General features: G+C 38.4%; 1 long non-coding RNA gene across 1 annotated transcript in view; it reads right to left on the reverse strand.

Annotated features, from left to right (window-relative positions):
• Positions 1-201: 201 nt before the first annotated feature.
• LOC102153480 overlaps positions 202-16,431 on the reverse strand; it is a 37,626-nt gene continuing 21,396 nt past the window's right edge. Inside the window, exons 3-4 of the long non-coding RNA XR_005366297.1 lie at positions 5,210-5,350; positions 202-297 (exon numbers count right to left, since the gene is read on the reverse strand). This is a non-coding gene — a long non-coding RNA (uncharacterized LOC102153480). The remainder of the gene's footprint in view (positions 298-5,209; positions 5,351-16,431) is intronic.

Genomic DNA, 16,431 nt, shown 5'->3' on the forward strand with positions numbered 1-16,431 from the left:
TCTCTTAACAGCTATAGTTCTCCATTCCCACACATCTGAGCGATGTGCCACATCTGTCAGCACATTTGCTGTTACAGGGATTCTTAATCGCAAGCTCCCAGTTTCTCAAGGTGTGTTCTACTGATGCTTACATGCAGTAGAATCTTAGACAAGCCTTTGGACAGTATTGCACTCAATTGTTCAAAGACTTAAGGCCTCCTCTCAAATGTACTGGATCAGTCCGTAGGGTTGAAACCAGGGAGTCAATCCCTTTAACAAAAGCCCTCGGTCTTCAAGCTCAAGTTTGAGAACCACTGCCTAGGACATCATTTTAGGCTTAGAAGTTGAGATTGAAAAACTCAACAATAGGGCAATTCTTATCTTCCCCATCTCCACCTCTATCTGGTGAGAATCCTTGCTCAGAGCAAGAGCTTGTTCCTCTTTTGGTCACTCTCGGTGATCTCAGAAAATCTCCATCAGTGTTCCATTTCCCCAGCTCATTAGCCCCAGCAGGGTGTTCCTGTGTCATTTTGTGTGTAAGTTATAGAATATGAAGTCAAAACATGATTTTCTGAACTAAGCAGCCTCTAATGCCTATGGCACAAACTCAATTTTTTTCTTTTTTTAAAGATTTTATTTATTTATTAATGAGAGACAGACACAGGCAGAGGGAGAAACAGGTCCCATGCAGAGAGCCCAATGTGAGACTAGATCCTGGGTCTCCAGGATCACACCCCGGGCTGAAGGTGGCGCTAAACCGCTGGGCCACCGGGGATGCCCCAAACTCGATTCTAATTAATTCCTATGAACAGAGTCCTCTGCGTTCCTGAAAGTTGTATTCATGTCATTTCATAATGTAGCTAACCACTTCCTCCTTAATAAAAAGTAAGCTAAGATTTAAAAAGACCAATTGATTAAGCTCTAGCATTTTAATCTTTGATAAAGGGCCAATGGGGGACATTTTCAGAGAAACTTCATCAAAAGAGTGATAGGACTCAAAGGAAAAAAGCTATGCAGAAACTATCTAAAAATTCAGACATCTAACAGGTAACAAAATGAAATTATAGTACATCTTCTGTCTCATTGTAACATTTAAAGGCCATGCTTCAGGTTTGCCACAGCTCAGTTCTACTTTTAAACTTCCTCCTTCTATTTTTCTTGCTTAGAAAGGGACTCATTTGCTTTTGTGATAGGTTTCTGCTCTCCGAGGATAAATATTTCCATTCTGTTCCTTGGTAACTGCACTCTAAGAACATGATGTAATTGCATGCTATTTTGGGTTTGGAACTATTTTTACACAATATTTGCCTTTGTCCTGGCTCTCTGGTTTTGTCAAGTGATTTAAGCCAATGCCGCTACTCAGTGTGAGCCAAGACAGGCAGCATCAGCATCACTTGCGAGCTTGTTAGAAATACAAATGCTCAAGCCCCACCATAGACTTACTGAATCCAAATTTCAAGGAGATGGCATTCTGAATTTCAACAATGCTTCCAAGAGATTGTACTATATGCCACGAGTTGTAATGGAAGCAGTTATGAAAGGATTTAGCCTTGTGCTAAGAAAAAGAACATCTACCCTTTTGAGATGATCATCTATTTTCTTCTGAAAATGAACTGACCCATTTAATTGTTAGATTCCCATTTTCAACTATTTCAGAAATCAATGAAGAGACTATACCAAAATTATACTGATCATCTAATGTTTACATTTATAATTCCAAGAGTTTGGGATTTTTGTTCCTTTGGTCATTACTATGAACACTAATTATCTCTGCATATTATTAAAGATGATTTTGTTAATTGTTCATTTTGGATTGTGCAAATATAGGCTATCCTCATATTTAAGATTATTGTGATAAAATTACCGTCTTTATGGTTGTAGAACTTCTTTTTACTTCAGTATATATTTTGAATAGAATGAGTTAATTACTCTAAATTGTATCAACTTGACTGTGAACACCTTGAGGGTGGGGACTAAGTTTTCTTCAGGTTTTCAATTTCCTTCTTACTGTGTAGCCTGGTATTTAGGTTAAAAAAGAGCTTAAAAGATTTGTATGGAATTTGAGTAAAACAACAACAGCAACAACAAAAACAGAAAACCTATTCCAATAATGAATTTAATCTTGGTTTGATATGCGTCTTTGTGGTCAGAGTAATAAACCCTACATACATATATAGATATAGATATCTAGATATCTTTTCATTTTACAAAATACTTTCACCTGGGATCCCTGGGTGGCACAGCGGTTTGGCGCCTGCCTTTGGCCCGGGGCGCGATCCTGGAGACCCGGGATCAAATCCCACGTCGGGCTCCCGGTGCATGGAGCCTGCTTCTCCCTCTGCCGGTGTCTCTGCCTCTCTCTCTCTCTCTCTCTCTCTCTCTCTCTCTGTGTGTGTGTGTGACTATCATAAATAAATTAAAAAAAAAAAAATACTTTCACCTAAGTTTTCCTGTTTGGGCCTCAAAAAGTGTTGCGTAATTAGTGCAAAAGTTAGCACCCCCATTTTGCAAATGAGAAAACTGAAGTGCCAAGAAATTAAATCTTTTTACCCTATAGGGTTGCTCATCTATAAGCAGGTGGGTGGCAGGGTGGAAGTTCTATGATCTTTAAGCTTCTTTCCTTTAAATATGTTAAGGTTTAAAAAAATTAAGATGTTAGGGTTTAGTTATTCTACTCCAATATTCAAAGTAGCCATGCAGATCAAAATTTACTCGATGCCAGAGCAACCTTAGAGAAGTGTTCATACAGTTTTAGATACAGGATTACTAATTAACGCTTGAGTCAGGGTTTTTCAACGTTGTCACTATTTATATTTTGGATTAGATAATCCTTTGTTATATGGGAGTTGACTGTCCTGTGTATTGTGGAACGCAGGGTAGAGGGTAGAGAAGTTATAGGGTAGAGAAGTTATTCCCTACTCCCCTCATGACCAACTCAATTAACGGTGTGGCTAAATAAAAGAAAGTAGCATACTGAGAATGCAGACAACTGACCAGTGAACCTTTCACAGACCAGATGAGGAAATGCACATTGTTCCCCTGCACCTCAACCCTTACCCCAGTTTGTTTATGTTAAGTGTCCTGTCTGAATGACACTGACAGACAGTTGGACAATGTTTGCTACAATTGTGGAGACAGTATGTATTGCCATCTAAAATATTATTTTCTAAATATGTTTCGTAAGAGTATTACCCAATTCTGAGGAAACAAGAGTTGCTTCTCAGTCCAAACAAAGGCCATAGGACAGTTCTAATAATGACTTAACTCTAACTTGTTCAGTCATATCCATTGAAAAAAAAAAAAAAAAAGGGGGGGGGGGGTACCTCATGGGTCAGTCCAATTAGCACGCCAGAAAGGCTGGTTGCTGTGAGGTTCTGGAACCGGCCTCTGGGAAACTTGTCATATATTCCTTACTGCTCAAACCAGTTCTGCCTATTGACCCAAATCTTCAATCTTTATATAATTGTTGAGATTGGATAACTCACCTGTCTACTTGACTGTCTTTCTACTTACTCTGTTCAGCTCTAGATGAGAGGTACCACTTTCTCTGAGTGTTAAATAACTATTCTGACTTATTGAATGACACAATTTTAGGACTCACCAAAGAAAGACTGGAGGCACAGTGGCAAGGAATGTGGGTCTGAGCAAGGGCAGTACCAGATAAGATGGAAGAAAGCAAAGAAAGTTGCTAGACATATTTGGGGAAAGGGTAGGGTTTGAGGATTGACTGGATGTGGTGCTCAGGTGCTGGAGGTGGGTAGAAGGGGTAGTTGAAAATAACTAACCTGAGTACCTTTCCTTAACCAATCTAGGAGATCCAAGGAAAGAAGTGGTAGTGTGTGTGTGTGGGGGGGGGGGGGGGGGGGGGGGATGATGGAGAGAAGAGAATACAAGAGGAATTAAGAAAAAAAAATATTAGCAGTTCTAAATGCTGTAAAGGAGTTAAAGGTGAATGAAGATAAGAAGAGACAATGCAAAGGTCATTAACAATTATCAAGGGAACCAATTCCATAGTGCCCTCAGTACTAAAACCCTACTTTCATTACCTGTAATTGAAAAACACAATCATATGATGGATTTTGGTTGAGTTATGAACTTATTTATATGCAGTCTTTTAATGGTCCAAAAGTAAATCACCTGTTTGATGAATCACCATTATTGAATAAAAATATATAATAAAATGGAACTGCTCCGGAAAACCCATCATGTACTGTCATGATGGTCTTTGGGAGAGAAACCAAATATTGGATGGTTATAGGAATGAACTGAGGCATAAGAAGGGAATAGGTAAGGGATATGAATAATTTCAGAGAAATTTAGAAGGGACAGGAGAAACCACTGCTTAGGTTGTCAGAGGCAGGCTGGAACTGCTCTTGCTGAGGAGGATCTGAGGTACCCTGCAGAGACCAGGACAGTCTCTGGATTTTTTTTTTTAATGGAATATGCTGTTAATAAATAAACTGCATACTTTTCATCAGACTAACAATGATTTTGATGGTTGATCTGCTGAGGGAATATGGTTTTGAAAATAGACATTTGAAGGTAATATTGAAATGATTGAATTTCTATGACCTGATTACTATATCCTAAAGAGCTAGGGGAAAGTAGACAGTGGGAGGAAGACTTGATTGGCTATTTTTATTGTTATTTTTCTGGTTTTAAGAAAAAGGTAAGTAACAGTCAATCATAAAAATAGGAAACATGACAAGTAGGAATGTCATGTAATCTCATCTTTCAGTGATTACCTCTTTCAAGATTTGGTGCATTTCCCCCCAATTTTTATTATCTAAACATAAACTAAGTTTATATAAAAATGGGATACTTCAGTACATTCTATTTTGCAACTCTCATTTCACCCCATTTAGCTATATAGCTTGCACATTTTTCCACATCAGTATCTGTAGAGCTACCTCTCTAATGATTGCGAAGTATTTTATTGTACTGCTACTATTTATGAAAAATATTTCCTGGGGATCCCTGGGTGGCTCAGCGGTTTAGTGCCTGCCTTTGGCCCAGGGCTTGATCCTGGAGACCCAGGGTCGAGTCCCATGTCGGACTCCCTGCATGGAGCCTGCTTCTCCCTCTGCCTGTGTCTCTTCCTCTCTCATTCTCTCTCTCTCTCTCTCTCTCATGAATAAATAAATAAAATGTTTAAAAAAAAAAAGAAAAATATTTCCTAATAAGGCAAGTGTGAAGGAGAAAAGTCTCTGGACTTTTCTTTTTAGCATACCTCAAATATTTTATGAAGAACTTGTCCTGTGTTTTCGGCTCCACAGAAGTAAAATGTGGACTGCTCTGAGCTAGCAAGCTTGGCAATGCCTTTCTTCTCTTTCACAAAAGAGGAGGTGGCCAAGTCTCTAAATAAAGATCTCTGGGTAAAGAAAAAAAAAAAAATCTTGAACAAGTACCAGATTTTGTGTGATCATAAAATGTAAAGCATATATTACACATTAGGAAATGGCTTGAAGAGCTCTCTTAAATTTAATTGTATGATAAAAAATATCACTGAATATATCACTCCCACTGAAATGTCTGAGGCTAGGGATAAAAATTCTTCAGTGCTTCCAGTTTTAAAGTATGTTCCAAGTAAAAGGATTAATTGGGAAGCCATCCCACAGAATAAAGGATATGACTTTGCTTGGTGGGAAGGAGTTGGCTAGGCTAGAGAGGACATATGGCTCCCTTTGCTATTTCTTTGGTGGTGCAGATCTTTCAGGTGGCTTCCCTTCCCTCAGAGACCACTGACAGGGTCTTTCCTCTCTACTTTTCACTCCTTCGGAGTGGCGCCACACTCCTTAGCCTCCTCCTCCCAGGTCCCTCCAAGCAAATGAGTTAAGATACCTCTTTCATGAAACTATCTACTTTTCTTCCATTAAATGTATTGGGGGAGAGTGTTCTTTTGCCCTTTTTTCTTATTCATGATATAAATTCTTTTTCATGTATGTTTAAACCAACTGACTTAAATTTGTGCTAGTTCTTAGCTTCCTTGTGAAATTCCTTTTAAGATTGTTTTCTATGTTTTAAATTACACAAAAATAAAAATTTAATCTCTTATAAAAACAAAACTAAAAATAAAGCAGGCTGACTCTCATAAGGGGAAAATCCTGATCAAGAAAACTAGAAACAGGGGGGCACCTGAGGGGCTCAATGGTTGTGCATCTGCCTTTGGCCCAGATCCTGATCCCAGGGCCTTGAGATCAAATCCTGCATCAGGCTCCCTGGAGGGAGCCTGCTTCTCCCTCTGCCTGTGTTTCTGCCTCTCTCTCTGTGTCTCTCATGAATAATAAAATCTTAAAAAAAAAAAAAACCCACAAAACTGGAAACAGGAGTGACATCAGCAATGTAGTGGTATAAGAGGTCCCTCACCTTTGTCCTTTTAAAAACAACTAATTAGGCATCCATCTGTGAACAAAAGTGCCATTTGCAAGTTGTAGGATCTGGCACCAAATGCCAAAGGACCTGGGAGAAATCTCATTCCATCTGGTAATAGACAAACAAGCTATTTTGTACAGGCTGTGGAACCCGCAGGATCAGTATAGGCTGTGGTGCCAGCAGGAGCTGGAGAAACTGCCCCCAACTCCTCTCAGGTAAAATTTGGAGAGTGCTGGCAGGACAGATGCCCTCAGGCAAGAGACTCTGTAGAAGTCCAGCTTTCCTAAGGGTAAGATTCTAACATACTACTGGATTTTTTTTTAATTATAAATTTGAATGAGCTGAAGAAGATAAGAATTTTGCCAGTGCAGGCCTCCCAAGGCAATACAGCATGGGGCTAAACTAGCTAGTGGTGACTTCTCCGTCAACTGTAAAGGAGAGTGGGGAGTGTCCAGGTACCCTAGCTGGGCAGCACACTGATGGAAAAACCCATTTCTCTCCAGCAGCACCAAGAGTACTGAGATGCAACCTCCATAATTGGGGGAAAGCAAGAGATCAAGAAAGAGACTCTTTGTATCCAGATGTTCTTTGAAAAGGACATCAAAGGAGGCTAAAAAGAGAATAACCCTCCGGAAGAATCTCACTTGAGGATTTCCAACTCAGTCCACAGGCAACCCCCAACACCCAGAGTGCTAAACTTCACTCTGAAGCCAGCTCTTTGTGTGTACTCCTGAGTGCAGTCATCAGAGTGAGCTCCAGTAAATGGAGACTCAGAAAAATAAGACCATTTTGTGGACAAGGGAAAAACCACAAACTTGAGTGGTAGTGCCACCTTCTGGCAAACACAGGGGAGGTTTCCAACAGCTAACCTGGTGAGTTTTAAGAACCAGAGAAGACCAAAAAGCTTAAGAATTCTGCTATAAGTGGGACTAAGAAGTATAGAGCAGGTGTATTCAAACAAGGTTAGAGAAAATTCCAGGTATAACAGGTTCAACAGACAATATATCCCTTCTGAAGCTAACTAGTAAAGATTTGAGGACTTCTGCTACTTCAATTGTAAAAACATCAATGCAAAGCTCTGAAGGGCATGATAAATGAGGGAAACAAGTCATCATATAAAGATAATAATCCTCTAATAAAAGAACTCAGTGACATAGAATTTCATAATCTAGCTCATAAATAATTCAAAATAGCTGTTTTGAGATATTCTATGAGCTATAAGAAAACTCAGAAAAATAACCTAATGAAATCAGGAATACATAAACAGAATGAGGCATTTAATAAAGAGGAATCATAAAAAAAAAAAAAAAAAAGGACCGAATAGAAAATCTAGAGTTGAAGAATTCAATGAATGAAATGGGAAAAATTTTCAAAAAACAAAAAGGATAACAGAGAGGATCCCTGGGTGGCGCAACGGTTTAGCGCCTGCCTTTGGCTCAGGGTGCAATCCTGGAGACCCGGGATCAAATCCCACGTCGGGCTCCCGGTGCATGGAGCCTGCTTCTCCCTCTGCCTATGTCTCTGCCTCTCTCTCTCTCTCTCTCTCTCTGACTATCGTAAATAAATAAAAATTTAAAAAAAACAAAAAACAAAAACAAAATAGGATAACAGAATAAATAAGCAAGAGGATAGGAACTTCCAAATAACCAAATCAGAGGAAAGCAAAGAAAAGAATGAAAAAGAGCAAAGAAAGCCCAGGTGATCTATGGGAATCCATCAACCACACAGACATTAGAGTAATTAGTACTAGAGAGGGAGAAGAAAGGGAAAAAAGTACAGGAGTTTCCTTATATAGCTAAAAATTTCCCAAACCTGGGAAAGACTTAGATATCCAAGTTTACCAAGCTAATAGATCACTCTATATTCTCAATGAAAAAAAGAGACCTACTCTGTAACCATAGGGTCAACTAGTCATTGACAAAGCAGGAAGGAATATCCAAAGGAAAAAAAAGACCATTTCTTCAACAAATGGTGTTGGGAAAACTGAACATGTAAAAAGGATGAAACTAGACCTCTTTCTTACAACATACGCAAAAATAAATTCAAAATGGATCAAAGACCTAAATGTGAGATAGGAAACATCAAAATCCTAGAGGAGAACACAGGCAGTAACCTCTGACATTGGCTGCAGCAACTTCTTATAGATATATCTCCTGAGGAAAGGGAAACAAAAATAAAAATAAACTATTGGGATATCATAAAGATAAAAAGTTTCTGCACTGAAAATGAAACAGTCAACAAAACTAATGGGTAACCTATGGAATGGGAGAAGATATTTGCAAATGACATATCTGATAAAGGGTTAGTATTCAAAAATCTATAAAGAACTATTCAAATATCAGAAAGGGAGACAGAACATGGAAGACTCCTAACTCTGGGAAATGAACTAGGGGTGGTGGAAGGGGAAGAGAGTGGGGGGTGGGCGTGACTGGGTGGCAGGCACTGAGGTGGGCACTTGACGGGATGAGCACTGGGTGTTATTCTGTATGTTGGCAAATTGAACACCAATAAAAAATAAATTTATTATTAAAAAAAAAGAACTATTCAAACTCAGCACCTGAAAAACAAATAATCCAGTTTAAAAATGGGCAGAAAACATTATTTCCAAAGAAGACATCCAGATGGCTAAAAGACACATGAAAAGATGCTCAACATAACTTACCATCAGGGAAATACAAATAAAAACAACAATGAGAGATCACCTCACACCTGTCAGAATGGCTAAAATTAACAACACAGGAAACAGGCAAGGATGTGGAGCAGAAGGAACCTTCATGCACTGTTGGTGGGAATGCAAACTGGTACAGCCACTCTGGAAAACAGTATGGAGGTTCCTCAGAAAGTTAAAAATAGAACTATCCTACAATCCAGGAATCACACTACTAGATATTTACCCAAAGGATACACAAATACTGATTCAAAGGGATACATGCATCTGGATGTTTATAGCGCATTATCAGCAAATCGCCAAATTATAGGAAGAGCCCAAATGTCTATCAACTGATGAATGGATAAAGATGTGATTTTGTGTGTGTGTGTGTGTGTGTGTATGTGTGTGTGTATATATATATATAATTACTTAGCCATAAAAAAGATTGAAATCTTCCTATTTGCAGTGACATGGTTGGATCTAGGAAGTATTATGCTAAGTGAAATAAGTCAGAGAAAGCTAAATACCATATTATTTCACTCATATGTGGAATCTAAGAAACAAAACACATAGAATATGGGGTGACGGGAAAGAGAGGCAAACCAGAGAACAGACTCTCAACTATAGAGAACAAAATGAGGGCAGTGGGATGGGTTAAATGGGTAATAGGTAATAAGGAAGGCATTTGTGATAAGCAGTAGGTCTTTTATGTAAGTGATGAATAGCTAAATTCTACACCTGAGGGAGATCCCTGGGTGGCTCAGTGATTTATCGCCTGCCTTTGGCCCAGGGCATGATCCTGGATTCCTGGGACCGAGTCCCACGTTGGCCTCCCTGCATGGAGCCTGCTTCTCTCTCTGTGTGTCTATGCCTCTCTATGTGTGTGTGTGTCTTTCATGAATAAATAAAATCTTTTAAATAAATAAATAAATAAATAAATAAATAAATAAATAAATAAATAAATTCTACACCTGAGACCAATACACTATATGTTAACTGGAATTTATTTATTTTTTATTTTTTTATTTATTTTTTTTTTATTGGTGTTCAATTTACTAACATACAGAATAACACCCAGTGCCCGTCACCCATTCACTCCCACCCCCCGCCCTCCTCCCCTTCTACCACCCCTAGTTCGTTTCCCAGAGTTAGCAGTCTTTACGTTCTGTCTCCCTTTCTGATATTTCCCACACATTTCTTCTCCCTTCCCTTATTTTCCCTTTCACTATTATTTATATTCCCCAAATGAATGAGAACATATAATGTTTGTCCTTCTCCGACTGACTTACTTCACTCAGCATAATACCCTCCAGTTCCATCCACGTTGAAGCAAATGGTGGGTATTTGTCATTTCTAATAGCTGAGTAATATTCCATTGTATACATAAACCACATCTTCTTTATCCATTCATCTTTCGTTGGACACCGAGGCTCCTTCCACAGTTTGGCTATCGTGGCCATTGCTGCTAGAAACATCGGGGTGCAGGTGTCCCGGCGTTTCATTGCATTTGTATCTTTGGGGTAAATCCCCAACAGTGCAATTGCTGGGTCGTAGGGCAGGTATATTTTTAACTGTTTGAGGAACCTCCACACAGTTTTCCAGAGTGGCTGCACCAGTTCACATTCCCACCAACAGTGTAAGAGGGTTCCCTTTTCTCCGCATCCTCTCCAACATTTGTTGTTTCCTGCCTTGTTAATTTTCCCCATTCTCACTGGTGTGAGGTGGTATCTCATTGTAGTTTTCATTTGTATTTCCCTGATGGCAAGTGATGCAGAGCATTTTCTCATATGCATGTTGGCCATGTCTATGTCTTCCTCTGTGAGATTTCTGTTCATGTCTTTTGCCCATTTCATGATTGGATTGTTTGTTTCTTTGGTGTTGAGTTTAAGAAGTTCTTTATAGATCTTGGAAACTAGCCCTTTATCTGATATGTCATTTGCAAATATCTTCTCCCATTCTGTAGGTTGTCTTTGAGTTTTGTTGACTGTATCCTTTGCTGTGCAAAAGCTTCTTATCTTGATGAAGTCCCAATAGTTCATTTTTGCTTTTGTTTCTTTTGCCTTCGTGGATGTATCTTGCAAGAAGTTACTATGGCCGAGTTCAAAAAGGGTGTTGCCTGTGTTCTTCTCTAGGATTTTGATGGAATCTTGTCTCACATTTAGATCTTTCATCCATTTTGAGTTTATCTTTGTGTATGGTGAAAGAGAGTGGTCTAGTTTCATTCTTCTGCATGTGGATGTCCAATTTTCCCAGCACCATTTATTGAAGAGACTGTCTTTCTTCCAATGGATAGTCTTTCCTCCTTTATCGAATATTAGTTGCCCATAAAGTTCAGGGTCCACTTCTGGATTCTCTATTCTGTTCCACTGATCTATGTGTCTGTTTTTGTGCCAGTACCACACTGTCTTGATGACCACAGCTTTGTAGTACAACCTGAAATCTGGCATTGTGATGCCCCCAGATATGGTTTTCTTTTTTAAAATTCCCCTGGCTATTCGGGGTCTTTTCTGATTCCACACAAATCTTAAAATAATTTGTTCTAACTCTCTGAAGAAAGTCCATGGTATTTTGATAGGGATTGCATTAAACGTGTATATTGCCCTGGGTAACATTGACATTTTCACAATATTAATTCTGCCAATCCATGAGCATGGAATATTTTTCCATCTCTTTGTGTCTTCCTCAATTTCTTTCAGAAGTGTTCTATAGTTTTGAGGGTATAGATCCTTTACATCTTTGGTGAGGTTTATTCCTAGGTATCTTATGCTTTTGGGTGCAATTGTAAATGGGATTGACTCCTTAATTTCTCTTTCTTCAGTCTCATTGTTAGTGTATAGAAATGCCACTGACTTCTGGGCATTGATTTTGTATCCTGCCACGCTACCGAATTGCTGTATGAGTTCTAGCAATCTTGGGGTGGAGACTTTTGGGTTTTCTATGTAGAGTATCATGTCATCGGCGAAGAGGGAGAGTTTGACTTCTTCTTTGCCAATTTGAATGCCTTTAATGTCTTTTTGTTGTCTGATTGCTGAGGCTAGGACTTCCAGTACTATGTTGAATAGCAGTGGTGAGAGTGGACATCCCTGTCTTGTTCCTGATTGTTAACTGGAATTTAAAGAAAAACTTGAAAAAAGAAAAAACCCAATCTATAGAGAAGCATACTAAAAGTTCAGAATATTAAAGGCATACCATGCTATTTTTTTCTTCTTGAAGGAAAAAAAAAAAAAATCACAGACTAGTGTATTCTTGGCACTGAGTGGTGCTGGCTAGGGTTAAAGGCAGATAAGAGCAAAGTTCACCAGATCTTATAACCCAATTCAATGTTGTTCTTTTCTGCTTTGTGCTTGTTTGGAGTACTGAAACCTCTGCAGGGATTTTGACAGCTAATAAAGGCATTTTTGCTCTTAAAAGGTTGTTAAGTTAAACTGATGGTTACCAGAAGGAGAGTGGGTTGGGGAATGGGTTAAATAGGTGATGGAGATTATAGAGTGCTCTTGTTGTGATGAGCACTGTATATTCTATGGAAGCGTTGAATCACTACGTTGTACACCTGAAACTAATATTCACTGTATATTAACACTAACAAATTTAACTGAAAACTTAAAAGAGAGACCTACTCTAATTATAATGAACATGTCAAAAAATCAAAGATAAACAGAAAATGCTAAAAGCAACCAGAGCCAGGGGAAAGGGTAGGGAGAAAAGATTGTAACCTAAAAAGGAACCCCCAATTAGACCATCAACATATTTTTCAGCAGAAACTCTACAGAGCAAGAGAGAATGAAATAACTACTCAAAGTGTTGAAAGAAAATTGCCAACCAAGAATAATGTATCCAGCAAAGTTATCTTTCTATATGGAGAAATAAAGGCTTTTCTTCAAGCATACTAATGTAACATTTGCATTATAAGGGACGCAGAAGAAGGGAGAGAGAAAGGGACAATAAACCTATTTGAAGAAACAATAGGTGAAAACTCCCCTAACCTGGGAAGGAAACAGATACTCAGGTGCAGAAAGCAAAGAGAGCCTCAAACAAGAAAAACTCAAAAAGGGACTTCTTTAAGTAGAAAAGGCCATTATTAGAAGAAAACTGTGAAAGACAAAAGGTTCTTGGGTAAAAGTAAACATATAGTAAAGGTAGTAGATCAATCACTTATAAAGCTAGTATGAGGATTAAAAGGCATATGTAGGGATCCCTGGGTGGCGCAGCGGTTTGGCGCCTGCCTTTGGCCCAGGGCGCGATCCTAGAGACCCGGGATCGAATCCCACGTCAGGCTCCCGGTGCATGGAGCCTGCTTCTCCCTCGGCCTGTGTCTCTGCTTCTCTCTCTCTCTCTGTGACTATCATAAATAAATAAAAATTAAAAAAAAATATTTAAAAGGCATATGTAGTAAAATCAGTTATATCTAAAATATTATACTTAAGATGTTATAGATAAGCCTCATGGTAACTAGAAACCCAAAACCTATAATAGATGCACAGAAAATAAAGAGAAAGGAATCCAAGTATAAATACCAAAGGAAGGCATCAGTTGCAAAGGAAAAGAGCAAAATAAGGAAGAGAGCTCCAAAAATTAGAAAACAATTTAAAAAATGGCAATAAGCACATACTTATCAATAATTAAAGTGTAAAGAGACTAAACACTCCCATCAAAAGACACACAGTAACTGAATGGATTGAACAAAAACAAAAAACCAAGTCCCATCTATATGCTGACTACAAGAGACTTATTTCAGACCTAAGGACACAAAAGAGATTAAAAGAGAAAGGATGGAGAAAAATATTCCATGCAAATGGATGTGAAAAAAAAAAAAAAAGCCAGGATAGTAATACTTATATCGGACAAAATAGACTTTAAGACAAAGGCTGCAACAAGAGACAAAAAGTGTATTACATAAGGATAAAGGGATTAATCCAACAAGAGGGTATAATAATTGTAAGTATTTATGCACTAGCATAGAAGTACTTAGATATACAAAACAAATATTAACAGACATAAAAGGAGAACTTGACAGTAACAGTAGGATAATTTTACACCCTACATATATCAATGGATAAATCATCAGGACAGAAAATAAGTAAAGAAACAGTGCCTTTGGGGATCCCAGGGTGGCTCAGCAGTTTAGCGCCTGCCTTCAGCCCAGGGTGCGATCATGGAGCCCCAGGATCAAGTCCCACATCGGGCTCCCTGCATGAAGCCTGCTTCTCCCTCTGCCTGTGTCTCTGCCATTCTCTCTGTGTCTCTCATGAATAAATAAAATCTTTAGAAAAAAAAAAAAAAAAAAAAAAAAAGGAAACCGTGCCTTTGAATAACACATTAGAGTAGAAGGATTTCACAGATACATACAGAATATTTTACCCAAACACAGAAAACACATTCTTTTCAAGTGTACATGGAATGCTTCTAAGACAGATCACATGGCAGACCACAAAACCAATCTCAATAAATATAAGACTGAAATCATATCCAACAGCTCTTCTGCCCACAGTGGTATGAAACTAGAAATCAATTACAGGAAAAAAGAACTTGGAAAAAAAAAAAAAAAAAAAAAAAAAAAACACAAACATGTGAAGGCTAAACACCAGGTTACTAAAAACAAAAAAACAGGCTACTAAACGACCAGTAAGTCAAAGAAATCAAAAGAGGAAATTAAAAAAATATCTGGAGATTAATTAAAATGGAAACAATAGTCCAAAATCTTTGGACCACAGCAAAAGCAGTGCTAATACGGAAGTTTATATTGATATAGGCCTTCCTAAGGCAACAAGAGAAACCTCAACAATCTAACTCTCTGCCTAAAGGAACTGGAAAAGAACAAACAAAGCCCCAAATTAGTAGAAGGGGGAAAAATAGAAACCAAAGTAGAAATAAATGAAGTAAAGGCTAAAAACAATAGAAAAGATCAATGAAACCAAGAGCTGGTTTCAAAAGATAAAAAAAACAAGATAAACAAAATGATAAACCCTTAGCAACACTCAAAGAGAAGATTCAAACAAAGTCAGAAATGAAAGAGAACAACCAATACCACAAAAAATTGTTTGCTAACAAATTGGACAATCTAGAAGAAATAGATAAATTAGAAACATACAATCTTCCAAGACAGAATTAGGAATAAATAGAAAATTGAAACAGGGAATCCCTGGGTGGCTCAGTGGTTTGGCGCCTGCCTTTAGCCCAGGGTGTGATCCTGGAGTCCCGGGATCGAGTCCTGCATTGGGCTCCTTGCACGGAGCCTGCTTCTCCCTCTGCCTCTGTCTCTGCCTATGTCTCCGTCTCCCTCTCTCTCTCTGCATCTCTCATGAGTAAATAAATAAAATCTTTAAAAAATAGAAACAGATTGATTACTGGTAAAAAAAACTGAATTGGTAATATACTTCCAATGAACAAAAGTTCAGAACCAGATGTCTTCACAGGTGAATTCTACCAAACATTAAAGAAGAGTTAAGAGGCACCTGGGTGGCTCAGTTGTTAAGCATCTGCCTTTGGCTCAGGTCATGATCTCAGGGCCCTGGGATCGAGCTCCGCATCAGGCTCCCTGCTTGGTGAGAAGTCTGCTTCTCCCTCTCCCTCTGTGCTCTCCCATTCTTTTACTCTCTCAAATAATAAAATATTTTTTTAAAAAATTAATACCTATCCTTCTCAAACTATCCCCTCCCCCCCAAAATAGAAAAAAAAAATCTTCTAAACTCATTTTATACAGAAAAAGCATTTGACAAAATTAAATATCCATTCATGATTTTAAAAAACTCTTGGGGTGCCTGGGTGGCTCAGTCAGTTAGGCATCTGACTCTTGATTTTGGCTAAGGTCATGATCTCAGAGTTGTGAGATTGAGCCTTTTGACAGGCTCCACATTGGGCAGGGAGTCTGCTTAAGATTGTCTCTCTCCCTCTATCTTCCCTAAAATCCCCTCCCCAGCTCTCTCTTTCTCTCTTAAAACAAAAACAAAACAAACACACACACACACACACACACACACACACACACACACCCTCAACGTGTAGGTGTTGACAGAACATACCTCAAGATAGTAAAAACATATATGACAAACCCACAGTTAATATCATACTCATTATTCAAACACAGTGAGCTTCTCCTCTAAGATCAAGAACAAGGCAAGAATGTATACTCTTCCTACTTTTATTCAACATAGCACAGGAAGTCCTGGCCACAGCAATCAGACAAGAAATAAAAAGCATCCAAACTGGTAAGGAAGAGGTAAAACTGTCACTATTTGTGCATGACAGGATACTATATGTAGAAAAGCTAAAGACTCCACCAAAAAATTATTAGACCAAAAGAATTCAGAAAAGTTGGAGGATACAAAATTTGTATGCAGACCTCTCTTGCACTTCTATACATTAATAACAGAAAGAGAAATTAAAACTATCCCATTTAAAATTGTACAAGACTAAAATACCTAGGAATAAAT

This window comes from Canis lupus, chromosome 10, assembly GCF_011100685.1.
Source record: "Canis lupus familiaris isolate Mischka breed German Shepherd chromosome 10, alternate assembly UU_Cfam_GSD_1.0, whole genome shotgun sequence".
Taxonomy (NCBI): domain Eukaryota; kingdom Metazoa; phylum Chordata; class Mammalia; order Carnivora; family Canidae; genus Canis; species Canis lupus.